The following is a 17,724-nucleotide window of genomic DNA, read 5'->3' as shown; positions in this document are numbered from 1 at the left end:
GAAAGACGGCCCATCAGAACTGCACTCACTGTGTCCCCACAGCAGCCGGCAGGACCCAGAAACTGATCTTGCAGTAGGAAATGGCGCCAGGAGGGACTCACTATCATTAGACCCAGGGGACCCCAGAAATCAGAGATCGCTCTGCACACTCCAAGCAGGAAAGGAGGACTCGAGCCTCACTGTCCCGCTAACGAAAGCCCCTCTGCTCCTGGCAGCTTAGATCCCCGTACAGGGCACCAGGGCCTGGAACTCTGGGTTGAATTTTAGACCCTGGCCCTGAGTACGTCTGGTCTGGTGAGCCTTATAACAGCACTGTCTGCCAGCAGGCCAGGGATGCCAGAGTGGGTGACAGGTCTCCTGTTCTGTGCTGTGCAAGTACCTAGATGATTCAGATTCTGAAGCGCGGTGGCTCACTCACAGGGAGCATGGGAGAGCGAGTGAGTCACTGGCACCAGACACCAATGCACCATCGTCTTCCGGCAGCACAGCTGCTGCAGGGCGGCATGGCCACTGTTGCATCTCTTTGGGGGTACAGGAAGGAGATGGGTCATCCCTGAGTATGGGGAAAGAATGCTGGGCTGATATGCAGAACTGCCTCACGCCAGGCCTGGAACATCAAACCTTAGAAATCCCAGCATCTAGAAAAGCCAAGATTATAGAACAGTCTTTCACCCAGATAAGCTAGGCTGCCTATACAAATGACAGGTAGCCCTGGAGCGCCATCCCTGCCTCGAGACAATGATTTGTCCTTAACTGAGCTCAGTGCCTACTCCGGAGACCCAGAACATTCCAGGCCCTTCCACGCCAATGACGGATGAGACATCCTAGTGAAGACCCCTCACAGGCATCCCCTAGGTCCCTTCCATCTTCTCCCCAATGCACCCCAGAGGCAGCTAGCTGTGTGAGGGAGGGGCTCTACTCTTGGGACCACAAGGAGCTCCCATTATGTCAGGGCTGTGAGGCATCCATGCGCTTAAAGGCACAGGAAGTCGGGGCTCAGGGAGATAGATCAGCGAGCTAAGTGCTTGCCTTGCAAGCCTGAGGACTGAAGTTCGATCCTAGAGCCCGTGTGAGCAAACTACACGTGGTGGTCCAACAGAGGAAAACTACAGGCTTCCATATTTGCACACCATACTTCCATACCTGCATACCATACTTGCATACTTAAGTGTGCCCACACACGTGTGAACATGCACTCATACAAATACACATGCAAAAACCATTGGGTCTGAATGAACACACACTCGTCCTTATTCTTTACACTACTCATGGGGTGTACGCTGCATTCACATTAGCAACCCCAAGAAGATGACACCCGCGTGGGGGTGTGCAGGTTCCACACAGACACTGGATTTTCCGTAAGTAGCTCAATCACGGGGGGTTTGCCCGTCTCAAGGCGAAACAGAAGTGATCTCCACAAATAAAAGGTGGGAAAGTCACGAGCTGTGAGTCGGGCAGCCTTCCGGGAGGGGGCAGGGAGTGTGACACAGGGGAACAGTTCAGGGAACAGTTCAGTCATGGGAAGGGGATTTCAGCACAGGGAGGGAGGCCATCACAAAGTTTCGCAAGGACAGGAAGTTTTTTAGCAACATTGCCCCAACCAGCAAGCCCTGTCCAGCCCGACCCAGCCCACCCATGAGCCACACCCAGCCTCGTCTTACCTCTACCAACAAGCCGAGGGGCCTCTGGAGCCAGCTTCTGTACACAGTCCCCCCCCACCCCAGATGAGGGCAGTGAGGGCGCAGAGGGCCCCAGATGAGGGCAGTGAGCTGGGGCCTGACAGTTCCGCCATGCTTACTTCCTGGGCCTGTGCCATCCCTCAAGTTCAAGGGGATGCCAGCTTGGAGATATTTATCTCCTGGTGGCTTCTAAGCAAAAATTATCCTAACATGTGCTGGTCCATCAGGAAGGGCTAAGTAAATAATAACAGCAGGGTGCGCAACACAGGCTGCACAGCCAGGCACGTCAGCAGTTCTCAGCAAGTCCAGACAAACAATACAGTAGTAAATGCAAAACAATAGGAAAGCCCGTAAGTCAGGGCTACTCACTAAAACCTCAGTTCCAAAGACGGAGCCTGGAGGCTGGGCTGGGCAGCTGCACACAGACCCACACCTGGAGGGGCGGCAGCTTCTGCTTTCGAGGTGCATGTGGGTCTCACATGGTGGCACCTAGGCTGACCTGGACGTTGTCACCTGCACACAAAAGGAACTACCTGAATTCAGTTCTGGAAGGTAGAATTTTAGAGGCGCTTCAGGTACCCTCTGCACTCTTCTGGGTCTTCTCCGTATGTGGCTGGGGTCTTCTGTCAGTGTTGGCCTTAGTACCACGTGCACTGTTTCCAACCACAGATGCTCCCCACCTCTGCATCCTCTCTTCTGATGCATCTCGCCTCGGAATACTCACCAGGAATTCCTGACATCTTTAGAGAATCAGCCTCATCCAAACTGAGATCTGCGCCCTGAAAACCCCAAAGTCCCTGTGCACACTCAGGTTTACCTCACAGGTACTTATCACCTTAGGCCCTGCATCTGTTACCTTCACAGCTATGCTGTCTGGCTCTGACCTGTGCCTCCGTCATCTTCACGCCTGTTCTCTGTGGTCCATTATCATGCCTGAAGGGCAATCAACTTACAAGCCAACTCTCCACCTGGAAAAGGCAGCCTAGACACCCCATCTAAGACCATCCACAAAGGAAAGGATCCACTGGCCAGATCCCAAGTGGACCTGACCGCCCACATCTTTACCTGGGCCACAGTGCTCTGTCTCTTGCAAACATGTAAGCTGAAGGGATGCTCCAAGCCCCAAGTGGCAGCCAAAGCATGGTGGTTTGAATGAGAATGGCCCCCACAGGCTCCTATATTTGAATGCTTGGTTCCTAGTTGGTGGAACTGCTCTGGGAAGGATTATGAAGCATGGCCTTGGTGGAGGAGGTGTGCCATTGGCGCGGGCTTTGAGGTTTAAAGCCCAGTCTTACTCTCTTAGCCTCCAACTTTTGGATATGATGTGAGCTCTCAGCTACTGTTTCAGCAGCATGTCTGCCTGCCTGCTGCCATGCTTCCCGTCCCAAAAGTCACAGGCTCTGACCCTCTATAACTGCAAGCCCCCCATTAAATGCTCTTTTATAACTTGCCTTGGTCACAGTGTCTCTTCCAGCAATAAAAAAGGTAACTAAGACAGAGTCCTTCTTCAAGCACTAGAGAAGATTCCAGAGCCAGCCTGTGGACAGAGAACTGACACAGAGGTGGCCAGGAGAGGCTGGGAGGCCACAGAGGCAGGTGCTTGGGTGCAGAGTGGCCAGCAATGGCAGCAGGGGCATCGCTCTGGGCTGGGGACCAGTCCACAGGATCCATGCTCACCAGAGCAGCGTGTGCAGAGATGACACCTTGAGGAGTGGACCAGGGAGTTACATCCCTGCCTGTGCTGTGTGTCCATGGCACCTTAAGCACCCTGCCACCCAGAGAACACAGCCAGCAGGGCAGCCAGGCCACCAGGCCTCTACAAGCTCACCTTGCTGGCTGGCTCCACTTCCTGGGCACACCCAACAGAAGCACCAGGAAAATGTTTTGTTTTAAGCTCTGTTCATGCTGACCTCTCTGCTCTGCCGGCCCAGAGCCCATGGCTGCTTGCCTAGTTCTAAACGTAGAGAAGACTCACACAAAGGGCACACCACACAGGTCCCTGGGGCTGAGGCAGTGCTGAACAAAGAAGAGCCTGTTCTGTGGCCCTTCCTCAGCTGACCAACATGGTCTGACTTTTTGGGTTGTTTTGTCTAGTTTGAGATGGGGGTGAGGGTCTTGCCTATGTTGCCCAAGACGGCCCTGACCAATTGGGCTCACATGATTCTCCTGCCTTAGCTTCCTGAGTAGCTAGGACTCATACACACGGCAGTTCTGGCACATTTTGCTGTTCCTTTGGGGATACTGAGGCCTGGTGATGCCCACCACACTCCCCACCTTGCTGACCCTTCCCGGGAGTAAGGATACACAAGCCACGTTCCTTGGTCCTTAAATCTCACCTATCCTCCACCGGCTGGCATCTGTCCAGTCCCTCTGTGTCGCCTCCATCTCAGGCCTGCAGCACCTGTGGCCCACAGGGCCACTGCAAGCTCCTGCTGGGCCAGTGGCAGTGACCGCACGTCTCGTGCCCTTGGCACACCAACAGGGGCACAGGCAGAGTTCCTACATCCCTGCTCAGCAGCGCCATCACTGACCTCACCTGTCTCTCAAAGGTGTAGATGCTCCTCCCCCTGAGGACTACATCTTACGGGGCAAGGATGCCTCCCTGGGACTGCTGTTGAAACAGACTCCAAACTCACTGGTTCAAAACAACACAGATACATTACAGAACAGCTGTGGAGGGCTGGCTGAAATCTCAGGGTTGCCTAGGCTCCTGGGTGTGCCACTGGGCTTCTCCCAGCTCTGCAGGCTTCCTTGATTGCCGCAACCAGCAAATAGGATCCCAGTGTCCTAGGCCAACTCGAGCTCTGTCACCAGCACTGTTGAGATTGAAGGCAGGTGAGGACTCTGCCCGGATCCTGGCGGATCCCGGCGGGAATGAAGATATTCTAAAAGACCCCCATGCCCCTCCCTTTGGCTATCAGACTACTGAAACAATGGACCCCAGGAAATTGGAATTTCCCCAGGAATCTCACACTGGGAGCAGGACATGCCTGAAGCCTGTGCCAGCCAGAGGAATTCATCTCCCAGGAAGAGCTCTCATATGCGTCCACAACTTGTCAGAACACCTTACAGGAGGGACTAGAGCTGACCAATGGTTGGTCACTGATGGCTGGGACCACATATGACTAGGACTGCTTAACTATGCAGACCTCTCAGGACCCTGGAAGACAGATGCCCCTGGAGTGTATGTTGTTGGGGTGTTCCCACTGGACCTCTTTCTTCCTCTTCCCAATATGATCACATTGAATAAATCTCCTTTTCCTGCTTTGCACCATTAATTATTTTTTTAATTGGCTTATTGAGGACAGGTAGCCTGGCTTGTTGGGGCTGCGAGGCCCCAAGCTCTAACTCTTTACTGCTCCAGTAACAAAAGCTGGGCCAAGCGACAGGACATCAATTTTCATTGCACAGGACTGTCTATCCCACACCAGGAAGGAAGGAGAAGAGGCTGGTAGAATCGGACCCTCCTCTACCACATTTCTAGGTCACTGTTACACAACCCCACTCCCACCCCGCCCTCTTTTGTCTGACCCCTTCGGTGATTTATCACCGTTTATTTAAATGGATCTGAAGCTTGAGTCTGCATCTGTGGAGTTTGAGTTCTTTTGAGAGGCACCAATACACATGAGGATGCTAAAGTCGGCAGGCCTGTCTTGATCTGCCTTTTACTACTTTACTTCACAGGCCCCAGGGAACGGGGCTTGGAAAGTGGGGTCCCCTTCCCCCTGAAGCAGTGGACCCCACAGCAGTACTCTGATGATTACATTCTGCAAATCCCAGAAGAGCACACCAGTCACTAAAATCCAAAACTGAGAGAGGAGGCTAGAGCCCTGGAGACAGAGGAGACACCTGTGCCCCGCCCATTAGTATGCGTGGCAGTCCAGCACAAGCCAGCTTGAAGCTGACCTCCAAAGAAAAACCTGTATTCAACATCCAACAACAAAATGGACCCTGGAAGGAACATGTAGGAATTTTCCACTTGCCATCCCATAAAACTCATGACCAAGACTTTTGTCTCTTTCGTAACCGGCAATCACTGAGTCGGAAGGTCTACCCCTTTTTCCCTGGGCCAAACTTAAAAACAAACAACTCTCTCCGTACTTCTCTTACGTGCAGATCCTAGCTTCTAATTGTTAAATATTTAACTGGACGTGGGTGTGGGGAGAGCCAGGAAAGTAGAAAAGGCCCCATGAGATGGGAAAAAAGGCTTCAAATGAGAAAGGAGAGAAGGAGGAAGAAGAGGAGGAGATGGATGGATGGATGGATGGACGGACGGACGGACGGACGGATGGAACATAGGTCATCTGAAAGCAGAAAGGGAAATACTGGAGGGGGGAGGGGCAGGGAGAATAAGGAAGGGAAATCAACCAAAACTAAGGATGTCTGCCAATGCCATAAGGGAGCGTGTTCCTTTATAAACTCATGAAAAAGGCAAAAGAAGTGAACAGAAGTGTCTGTCAGCAGCCCAACCTGTAAAAAGAATATATAAGGAACAGCCCCAGCGGAGACAAAGGCAGTGGTTTGCTCAGCCTGTGCGAGCTGCCCCGGACCCCACTGTAGGAACGCCCCAAAGCTCTCTCACGGCTCAGTCTGCAGAGCTCCTGGCCTTTCCCTCATGGTTTCTAGAAAGTATAAGCTGGCCATCGCCTCCTTCTCTCTCTGTAAATTAGTCCTTTTTTCTTCGCCAATGTCTTGTCTCCCGATTTCTTTTGGAATTCAAGGAAACAGAGGCTGTGGATTAAGGGCATGAATGTCCATCCATCCATCCAGCCACAGACTTCCTGGGACCCAGTGAGGGAGAATGGAAAGGAGAGGGCACGTTAAGGTAGGCCTGCGGACACAGCCGAGATCCTGTCTCGCAGGCAGCTGCCAGCCTTCAGGAAGATGCCCACAGTGGGCACAACTTGTTTGCTGCTGTTTCAGGTGAAGCCTATTCCTTCTGGGAAGCAACAGATTGGTATTTTAATAAGGGGAAGTCCATACTACCCCTGCCTGAGTCAGCTGCCTGAGCAAGCTGTCTTCACCGGGGTCACTGGAGGACACTTCCCAGCATACCTGCCATAGCACGTGGTCCGTAGGAGCTCCACTAGAGTCAGGTAGAGAAGGGGCAGGTCTAGGGGGTGTGAGCAATGTCTGCCGACTGAGTAAGAGCCTCGGGACTGGAGAACATGCGAAGTTACAAGAATACACGCACCTAAAGTCTCTGACTTTAGAAGTCTCTACATCACTGGAAGGCCCCATTCTCGGGGAAGCTCTGGACTCTGGTCCCAAGGTTTCAGTCCCGGGAGCTCCAGGGCACGCACGGTCATTTGGTCCTGGCTTATAATTTTTTGGTCCCTCCCTGTCCCCACCCTTAGGACAACACACACCCTAGTCCTCTGACTTCCACACACATGGGCCATCAGAGTCTTTGATTTACAGACCCCAGTGGCATGAGGGCACTCCAGCTGTGCCACTGTCCTACACAGCAGCCACATCTGTGGCTTTACTGAAGCTAGTAGAGCGGGTTTCCTTTCCCCGGGCTCTGGGGCCATGCAAGTCCCTGCCAGGGCCACACCCACAGGCAGCAAGCCAGTGACTCCAGGCCACCACTCCTTCCCCACAGAGCGTATTCGAGACAGAAACCTGAGATAAATGAATTCAGACAACAAAGAAGAGCGTGACCCGAGACAGCACCCGCATGTGTGGGTGACAAAGACCTACGCACAAGAAGGACCCAGGGTTAGCCCCAGGCCAGAGAGCACCAACCAACCATTGAGTGATGGACTGGCTCTGTAGCCAGGCCGTGCCCACTACCTTCAAGATACAGAACAGCCATGTGCTCAGAGCCTCCACCCTCTGCCTAGGTATGTTTTCCCTCCATTCCCAGGCACCAGCCATCTGGGCTCCTGGAGGGAGGGTGCACACTCAGGGTACCCCATTTAGCCGCAAGCCATTGGAACAGCAAGCCCCATTACTAGCCCTGCATACCTTTCTGCAGCTGGGCTCCAGCCCTGCTCAGGCCACTGTGTCCCTTGGCTGCTAGCAGGATTGGCACTCAGGACTCCTCTGGACCACTCAGGATGCTCATGTGAGGCCTCTGCCTGCCTGAGATGTCTGGCTTGACCATGGGGCCTCTGTCATGAGTTGGGGGTACAGTCTGGGATGGGGTGAAGGGGACGTGCTGCAGGCGGCCAGGTCCACTCTTGTTACAACAAGGCACCCTTCAGCAGTGGGACAAGGCTCTGTGGTGAGCCTTCTCTGCAGGTCGTGGGACAAGCCTGTCCCCATTCTCTGCCCTGTAAATAGCAGGGCTGTTCTACAATGTGGGCCTGATTGTTTTCCTATATGGGCCGATTCAGGGCATGGAGCAAGCTAAGAAGGAGAAAGGCTGCCTCAGAGACTGGGGGCTGGACCTGAGGAGAGGGGACTAACCCTGCCCAGCACCCACGCTATGCAGGCCACTGCCCACCAGGCACAGCCAAGGGCCACCTTCTTGATCTAAGGGAAATACTTTTTTATCAATCATCCACAGCCTCAAGGCTTTTCCCACCCCAGCCATTGGTGTGTGTGGCTGAGACCCTCCAGAGGAACAGACATGCTGGTCCCTCAGACATGCTCTCCTTACCTGGTCCTATAAGACCCTGAGCCAGACCTGAACCTAAAGGGGACCCAGGCACCTCGGCAGTAAAGTTCGGAGAATAGCTCATCCACAGAACCAAATATTTCTTCTGAGATTAGTGGCAACATAAAAAAACAAACAAACAAACAAACAAAAAGCCAGACGGTGGTGGTACACCCTTTAATCCCAGCACTTGGGAGGCAGAGCCAGGCAGATCTCTGTGAGTTTGAGGCCAGCCTGGTCTACAGAGCGAGATCCAGGACAGGCACCAAAACAACACAGAAACCCTGTCTCGAAAAAACAAAACAAAACAAAAAACAAACAAACAAACAAACAAAAAACTTGAAGGCTTTTAATTAGCATGGAGACTCATGCTTCCCCACACCTGCAAGCACCACCCACACCCTGAACATGCCGCAGTCAGTTTGACTCGTCTCAGAGGCACTAGCTCAGCAAACATCGAAGGCCTCTGCAGCCAAGCCAGATCCCACAATACAATGCAGCAATCTGTTTATGGTAAAAAGCAAGAGTGGGTGTCTATTTTCAAAATTATGTGTGTTTTCCTTAGAACAAAGCAAAACCTTAAAAAAGAAAGAAAAAAAAAGAAAGAAAAGAAAATAGTGAGGAATTTACTGTACAAGCTGCAGCCAAATGAAAACCGGCTGGCCCATGACCAAGCTCACCACATTTCGGCGCCACTCACAAGCATTAACTCACCCTGTTTGGTCCAAGAGCATGCCACATAATACATCTACATCAGCGCGGGGCTTATTGGGTCACCCTCATCAGGTTGCCAGGGGCTCAGGAAGCGGCAGGACGGGGACATGAGGCCAGCCTCATCGGGCTCACCTAGAATGGGCCAGCAGAACTAACAAGCATGTCAGTATCGTCCCTCTGAACCCACCACGCTCTCAGAGCTATCAGGCTGTGGCACCCCTATCCACACTCACTAAGGACAAGACCACTGTTATTTTGGTTTCTCATCCCCTGACCCGGGCCAAGGGAACCATGTCTCTCCCTGATGAACTAGGAAAGAAAAGTTAAGCATGATTATGCATACTTGAATATCCGATTAAGTACTGCTAAATGCTACTAGAGATTTGAATTCTGCGTTGGCCTTGACCTACTGTAAACACCCTTCCAATGCTGTCTGTAAGTGATTAAAACTGCCAGGAGTAGGGCATGTGACAGGCCCTGAACAGGGAACCACGGGCCCAAGAAACAGCTAGAGTGTCCTCATGTCAGCCAGGCCATTCCGGACACTCGCTGGCCACCCTGAGGATACTCCAACCGATGCGGGGGATCACTGCAACCATGGCTGAAGACAAGCTCCAGTCATAACCACTCAGATACTCGAGCATGGTGGGAATGCAGCACTACTCCAGAGCAACACAAGCCTGAACAATCTCCAGATTATCAAACAGATATTCCCACTTGGACGAGAGAGGGCACACCTTCCCAGAAGGCCTAGCAGAAGGCCTGTGGCTGGGGCAAACATAATCTTTCATGTGTGTGAAGGGCTGTGCCAAAATTGGCACAAACACCCTTGCCACACATTGCTCCTAGCCATGTAACCAGACTGTTTGGTTCACTTTTCAAGTTTGTCAGGAGACTCTTTTTCCTGTGCTGTCCTCCGATGTCGCAACGAAAGGCCCAGGCCCGACAGAAGGCTTCTTCCAATGGTCTTTGCCTTCTTCAGATGTTATCGTAAGCTGAGTGGGCTGAGCTGGCAGCACCAAGAGGAGACAAGAAGAAGCAACAGCCGTGACGGTGGCGGTGCTGGCCATAGCAGCCAGGCAGTGGCTGAAGGGCCTGGGGAGATCTCTCAGTGTGCAAGGCTTGCACTTGGATCCGCAGAACCCCCCCCCCAAAAAAAAAATCTGGGCACAGCGGTGTGTGGCTGTAACCCCAGCACTCCCACAGTGAGAGGGGAGGCAGAGACAGGCTAATCCCTAGTCACCGACCAACTAGCCTGGTGCACACAGAGCAACAGTAAGGAGACCCTGCCTCAACCAAGGTGGAAGGTGAGGACCGACACATCAGGCTGCGCGTGGGCCTCTACGTGCGCGACGTGCATTCATGCCGCTGTGGAATATCGTTTAAGACGTATCACATTCGTTTATGCTGTGGACTATTTGTTTACTGATGCAAAGATGTGTTGCATTCTTTTATGTTGCATTCGTTTAACTCTGTAAAGCTACATTACTTTGCCTGCCTAAAACACCTGATTGGTCAAAAAAAAAAAGAGCTGAATGGCCAATAGCTAGGCAGGAGAGAGAAAAGGGTGGGGCAGGCAGGCAGAGAATAAATGAGGGAGAGGGGGGATCAAGAGAAGGAAGAGAGAAGGACACCAGGGACGAGCCACTCACCCACACAGTCAGCCAAAGAATAAAGCAAAGTAAGACATGTAGAATAAAGAAAGGTAAAAAGCCCAGAGGTAAAACATAGTTAAAGAGAAACAGGATAATTCAAGTTAAGAAAAACTGGCAAGAAACAGCCAAGCTAAGGACGGGCATTCATAATTAAGAATAAGTGTGTATTTATTTGGGAGCTGGGTGTCGGCCCCCTGAGAGCAAAAAGTTAAAAAAAAAACAACTACACATGCACCCTCACTTGTATACATAAATAAATACACACAGACACCGACAGACAGACAGACAGAGACACACACACACACACACACACACACACACACACACACACACTGGCTGAAGACTTAAGCGGCCAGCAACAGAGACGAAGATAGTAGAAAGACAGTAATAGACAGTACAGAAAGGCTTTTTCTTTTTTGAGACAGGGTGTCACTGTTTGGTTCAGCCTGACATGGAGCTCAGCATAGATCAGGCTGGCCTCAGACTCACAGAGATCCGCCTGCCTCAGCCTCCTGAGTGTGTGCTGGGATAAAGGTGTGCACCACCACACCTAGCTCAGACAGAGCTGCAGAGGGCCAAAGATGAGGGACTGAAGGCCTTGGTCACAAGGTTTCAAGGGCTGCCGAGTCCTAGATTCACCCTAGGTTTCTGAGTTATGACATTAGCTGCTGGTAGGAGCCACAGGGAACTGGAGCGCTCGCTTGCAGTGACTGCTGCTGCCGTCCATCCACTGCTAAGAGCCAACCAAGGGTTACTCTATCTGCCCAGTGCCAGCCACTGCCAGCTCAAGCCCAGAGTGATAAGCTTCCAACCTGAGCATCTACAACCATACACCTCTGGCCTCTCGTGTCAGGAGCAAACTGCCTCTAGCTCCCAGGACTCAGGGATACTCACCGGAGTCTGCCTATACATTCGCCTTCACACTGGAGGGCTGGGACTGTCAATTCAACTGCTACTCTGAATTTCTGAGACGAGCACAAAGCCCCCAGATGGCTGACTGGTAACCACCCTCTATTACTCCCTGTGCCTTGCTCTGCACCCCTCTCTCCACATATATTCTCCCCACTCTTCCACAGTATAGATGCACAACTATCTCTAAAATCCAGCTCTGACTAATGTTTATTTTAAAAAGAAGGAAAAAAAAGAAAAGAAAAAAAAGCCACCTTCAGGGACTCGGGAGGTGGTTCAGTGCTTGCTACACAAGCAAGAGGACCCAAGTTGGGGTCCCAAGGTCCCACGTAAAAGTGTCAAGCAGGTGGCAGTGCATATAGCCCCAGCAGTTGGGGGATAGAGATAGGTGGATCTCAGGAATTCACTGGCCAGCCAGTTTAGCCAAAACCAGCCTCTAGCCTCCATATGAACAAGTACAGACACACACACACACACACACACACACACACACACGCACGCACGCACGCACGCACGCACGCACGCACGCACACACCCATGCATATACACCATACACAAATGTAATAAAAAGAATAAACAAAACATCGATAGCTCTCTGCTTCCTTCAGATTAAAATCTCAGCTCTGTACCTCAAAATAGCACAGTTGGCTGTCTGATCCATTTCTCATCAACACCCTATCTACTGGCTGTTTCTCTCCATGTCAGCTCTCTCAGTCTGCTTGTAAAGGAGCCAGGCCTTCTGGAGAAATGTCCCCTGATCTGAAAAGGAGGAGTCTTCCTCCCTAGTACCACATACACTACCTACTCACACCCACCTACACATATTCCCTAGTACCTGCTGATGTCAGATACTATACCAAATGTCAGCAGGGGACCAGAGCTACCCTCATGGAATCAAGCAGGGGGCGCAACATGAGAACATGCTTCGGGGTGTATGTAGGATGTGTACCTGAGTATGACACATGGTAGTCAGTCCTACTTGGGTGCTGAAGATGAGCTGGCTTGGCCAGAGGACTGAAGTTGATCCTAAGTGGAGATTTGGGCCAGCAGGGGTCAACCCAGCCCACAATGACCCTATGATTTCTCTACTCTAGTAGTATTTCCCCAAAATGACAAAGTAATGTGGAGATTTGCCAGGTGCAAGTTCCCAAAGTTGTTTCTCCTGATCAGCAGCCTGCTTTCCTAGCCACTCACAACAGCAAGGCCTTCTAAGAACACAGCCACCTCCCATGGCAAACTGCTTCCTCAGTACCAGTCAGCGCCAGTCAAGCCTCAACCTGTTGTGGGATATTCTGATCACACTCTGACACTCCTGAGACTGTCAATAAAGTTTACCTAGAGGGTGGAGCTAGCCACTAGCTGACCAGAATTAGCTATAGGGGCTTTGGAGGACCCAGGACATATAGAGAAACATAGGAAGTAGTAGGGAGGGACTTAGAAAGATTCTTGGCCCTTCTGGATTGAGGAAGGAGAGAGAGAGAGAGGTCACTGCTCACTTCTCCGTCACTTCTCTGATCAATCAGGTTTTTACCCAGATATCTGACTCTCAAGTTTTATTTAATAATAGAACAATATAAGTAATCACTTCATCAACTCTTACCCCGTGCATGTGGCCCAACCAAATCTACCTGCCACCACGCTGAAAGAAATGCCTTAAACCAAATCAGCCTCCCTAATAGATAATACATAAAGGAGCCTTGGGGGAGGGGGGCAGATGGCCAGAGTGTCTGGAGGTGCTAACAAGACCCCGTGGGTCTAGTGGATGTCAGGGCATATTCCCACTTACACTTTTCTTTCAGTCCCTCCACAGCCTGGAACACAGATAAGCATCTCTTTTCAGGGCTTCTCATTTTATGGGCTCTGCCCTGGGGCAGGAGTGGAGTCATGCACTCCCTCTACACACATGCAGGACACAGCTGGGCGTGTTCTCCTTCATGTCAGTGGGCAAGCTGCAGCTCTGAGCAGCAAACAACATGGTGTTGGGCTCCGCAGGGCCTGGCCTCTGGGCATGAGGTTGACTGTAAAAGCCAGGTCTCAGCTGAGGCACGAGGCAGGTCATGTCCAGATGACATGTCAGGATGTTCCCAAGAACAGGAAAGAGAAAACAGGCAGAGGGACAATCCCCCTGCCTTAGGGCTCCAGGGGCTCCAAGCAGAACTGGATAGCACTGCCGCCTTCTAGGATCAGGGCTGCCTGATGCCCGGCTCCTCAGCTCCTCTCCTCTTCAGTCTCCTCCCAACAGCTCAATCACTTTGCTTCTGATCTATTACACGTCAGCCTCGGATGAAAGCAAGAGGGAGCGGTAACTGGATGAGGGGCTGGTAACTGGAGAAAGAGGAGAGGAGTGTGTCCACCCTCCTCTAGAGTGACCATGAGGCCAGTCACAGCATAGGCCCAAGAATGTCTGTGACAAAACTGATAGTCCCTCTCAGCCCCGCCCCCAGCCTCCCTTCAGCCCCGCCCCCAGCCTCCTTTAAAGGCCTTCCCCAGGTGCCTTTATGTATTTACCACAGCAGTATCCCACACAGAGCATGGTATGTGGATCAACACCCAGCAAGTCTATGAAGGAGGCTGTGTCTCCCGCCCAACCATGATACCCAGTGACCTGTGGCCGGGCTCCTCCCTTCCCAAGGGCCAGGCCACACTCTCAGACCCAAGAAACTGTCCAGATGCCTGAGTCAAGGTCAGTGGGGAGAGCACTAAGATGGTCTTGGACAACCATGAAAGCCAAGGGAGGGCTGCCACACCCTAGCCTGCTCGCTGGCCTTCCTGTCTGCCTCAACCCAAGCACCTCTGCCAGGACAGTATGGAGCGGCCCCTTATGTCACAAGAGCACAAAAAGAAAGAGGAAACCAGGAGAGTCAAAGTGTCACAGACCTGAGACGGCTCAGCAGAAAGGGAGATCAGAAAGCCATATACAGAAATAAAAAGTCCGGCTGGGGCCAGCTTCCCTCTGCTGTTCATGGGGAGCTTTGACAAGACAGCCTTTCCATAGAGGAAGGAAGGCTCAACCCCACAAGTACCCAAGAACAGATGCAGAAGAGCAGGCAGGCAGCCCTCCATCACCTGCCCAGTCACTTCCTCTCCCCTCCATGAAGCTGCTTCTCCCCAGACCATGACTCACAGTCTAGAAGGCCCACCTGCACCCCACTGGGCCCCCTGGGAAACTCCCCACCACTTCCTGGTGAGACTTGCCAGGTGACAGCTGGAGCGTGACCCCACTCCTGCCCCAGGGCAGAGCCCATAAAATGAGAAGCCCTGAAAAGAGATGCTTATCTGTGTTCCAGGCTGTGGAGGGACTGAAAGAAAAGTGTAAGTGGGAATATGCCCTGACATCCACTAGACCCACGGGGTCTTGTTAGCACCTCCAGACACTCTGGCCATCTGCCCCCCTCCCCCAAGGCCTATCCTCCACCCACCTGCCCCCCCCCAAGCCCTGCCCCTCTGTCTCCCCGCTCCTTAGACCTAGCTGTCATCCACCTCTCTCACTGTCCTTGAAGCCATACCACAGCTGCTGCTCCTGCAGAATGCTGGATGTCGGGAAGACAGTGCTCATCCCTCCACAGCAAAGCCAGGGCCCAGCAACATCACCGCCACCATGAAACAAGCAGCCATTGACTGCCTGCCCGGGTCCAGCACATGGTTAGACAGACCCGGCCCGGCGACACCTTGGCCAACCTCATCCCACACCTACCCTGGAGCTGGGGGCCCAGGCTGTCAGTCCTGTGTCGGGTCGAGCACCTGCAACACTCCACATCTCCACCCACAGCGCGGGTGCGGCTGGGTCACACACAGGCAAATGCAGCAGGCCTGACCTCACCATGCTCCCAGCAAGGGTGGGGCCTAGCCAGCTCAGCAACACGGAGTTTTCAGAAGCCATGGGGCACCAGCCACCAGAGGGGCAGGCGATGTCTAGGGACAATACTCAGGAGGAGATCAGGCCTGGCAGTTCAAGGTCACCTCAGCATGTGGATGTGGGCTCAGAACAACCCTCGGACACCCGCCAACCGTTGGTGCACACACTACCTCCATATGTGCACTCACCCATCCTGGACAGACGGGGTCAGACCAGAGACACCTAAAGGACACCCAGAAGGAGGGCAGGTCCCCACCCAGATGCTGCCCTTCTATTGCTGTGCCCATAACAGGCTGTTTTCCGGTTGGTGCCCACCGCCTTACACTCTGACTTCACTGACTTCATATTTGGATTTTTGTTGCTCATATTTGACTTTGAAACAGGATCTCATGGAGCCCAGCCTGGCCTCAAACCAATGTGTAGCCCAAGATGACCCTGAACTACCCCCCCTTCTGGGATTACAGATGTGCACCAGCATGCCTGGTTTTATGTAGTGCAGGGATCAGACCTACCCAGGGCTTCACACAGGCTGGGCAAGCATTCCTCTAACTGAGCTACATCCTCAGTTCTAGTTTCACAGGCTTCTAGAAGTTGCCGGAAGCCCCGACAGAGTGCTGTGAAGGTGTGCTTTCACTTTCTCCCTGCTATCCCCCACAGCCCCTTCAGCACTGTGCATCCTAACCATCCTCGGCAGAGGGGGCATGTGTCATCCATGCATTAGAAGAATCTTCTCTCATCACTGTGCTAAAAGAGCATGTGCAGGGCACAGGGAGGGGACTCCATCACTGCGTCAGCACGCTCCATAGAACGGTCACCAAAGTGACTCGGATGTGAAAAGGCCAACAGGCCATTGGGGAGCAGCGGAATGTCCTTTTATGAAGAACATTAGGAAGCCACTGAGCAGAAGTTCAATTCATGCCCCCCCCAGAGAAAACTCCTCCCCCAAAACACCTTTTAGGGTCACAGATGGCTTTGTGGGTAAAGATACACACCACCAAGCCTGACAACCTGAGTTCAATCCCACACAGTAGAAGCAGCAAACTGAGTCCAGCAAGTTGTCCTTTGACTTCTACCCAAGCCACGGTATACATGTGTGTACACACACACACACACACACACACACACACACACACACACACACACACACTCTCCCCCGCCAGCCCTCCCTCAAACATCTTAATCCATGCATTACAATTCAAATTCACTGAATAAAACTCCTACGTAAGCCACTGTATCTTAACACCGACACCACAAACCTTAAACACAAAGAAGACGACCTGAGCATTACAGGTTTCACCTGGCTGGCCAATGAGATGTTCATAAAAGCAGCCAGTAAAAGGCAGAATTGGGAATAAGCAAGATGGTTGGGCTGGTAAAGGTGCGTGCCGATGAGCCTAGCAAGAGTTCCATCTCCAGAATCCACAGGCTAGGAGAGATCTGACTCTCAGGTTGTCCTCTGAGCTCCACAAATGCACCCTGGTAAGTGTGTACCCCCGACGCCCCACTTCCACACACAGAGAATAAATAAATGAGAAAAAAAATGTTTAAGAATCAGGAATTAGGGTTTCGAATTTTTTAAGAACTGAGAATCGGTGCTTCAAAGCAGAAATATCTAGAACACTCAGCCCCTGCTGATAAGCAAGAGGAGCAGCCCACCCAGCAGAAGCGGTAGCAAAGAATGAAGCTGAAGAGTCACAGGACCCAAGGATGGAACCACTCACCAGGGCTCAGGGACGGGCAGTGTGACCACATCACTCCCTGGCAGACACTTGCCACTGCAGAGGGAGGGAACTGGGAGCAGGGTACCAAGACCAACAGTCAGAGCCTTTCACAAACTAGGCCAGCAAGTTCTACCAAAGTCAACAGCCACACACCCTGTGACCCAGCAGTGCCCCGCCTGCCCCAAGGTCAGGGCCTCTGAATGACAGGTCTGATGCAGCGAGGGTATCTGTGGAAGTGCTGTTTATTCTGACTTCCTGTTTTCCTGTGGCTGCTCTCACCAATTACTAAAGCCCAGAGGCTTAAAATAACAGGAGTTAACTCTCCCCTATCTCTGGAGGCTGGAAGTCACTGTCACTGGACCAAAGTCCCCCAAGAATTACATCGAGGCTTGCCTGTGTCTGGTGGCTGCAGAGGGGGTTGCTCGTGGGGTTCTTGGTACCTCCAGGTTCTTTCAAGAGCAGAACTGATGGGATGTGCACAGAGAAAGACATTCAAGGTGAGGTCTGACCCCTGTGATTAAAGAGGCTGCATCTCTACTCTGCAACTGGAGACCCCTTAGCTCACAGGCGATCTGCAGGCATTTCC

The 17,724-nt window shown here is 52.3% G+C and overlaps 1 protein-coding gene across 6 annotated transcripts in view; it reads right to left on the bottom strand.

Moving 5' to 3' along the window:
* Positions 1-17,724, bottom strand: part of Sema4d (semaphorin 4D) — a 105,567-nt gene that overhangs the window by 53,983 nt on the left and 33,860 nt on the right. The window contains exon 1 of one of the 6 annotated variants that reach the window (XM_028863800.2): positions 7,650-8,128. The exons of the other annotated variants lie outside the window; for them this stretch is intronic. The gene's annotated coding sequence lies outside the window, so the exon portion shown is untranslated. Of the gene's footprint in view, positions 1-7,649; positions 8,129-17,724 lie in introns of those variants that run through there. 6 annotated transcript variants of the gene reach the window in all.

This window comes from Peromyscus leucopus, chromosome 5 (assembly GCF_004664715.2).
Source record: "Peromyscus leucopus breed LL Stock chromosome 5, UCI_PerLeu_2.1, whole genome shotgun sequence".
NCBI classification, from domain to species: domain Eukaryota; kingdom Metazoa; phylum Chordata; class Mammalia; order Rodentia; family Cricetidae; genus Peromyscus; species Peromyscus leucopus.
This window is presented reverse-complemented; position numbering and strand designations above follow the sequence as displayed.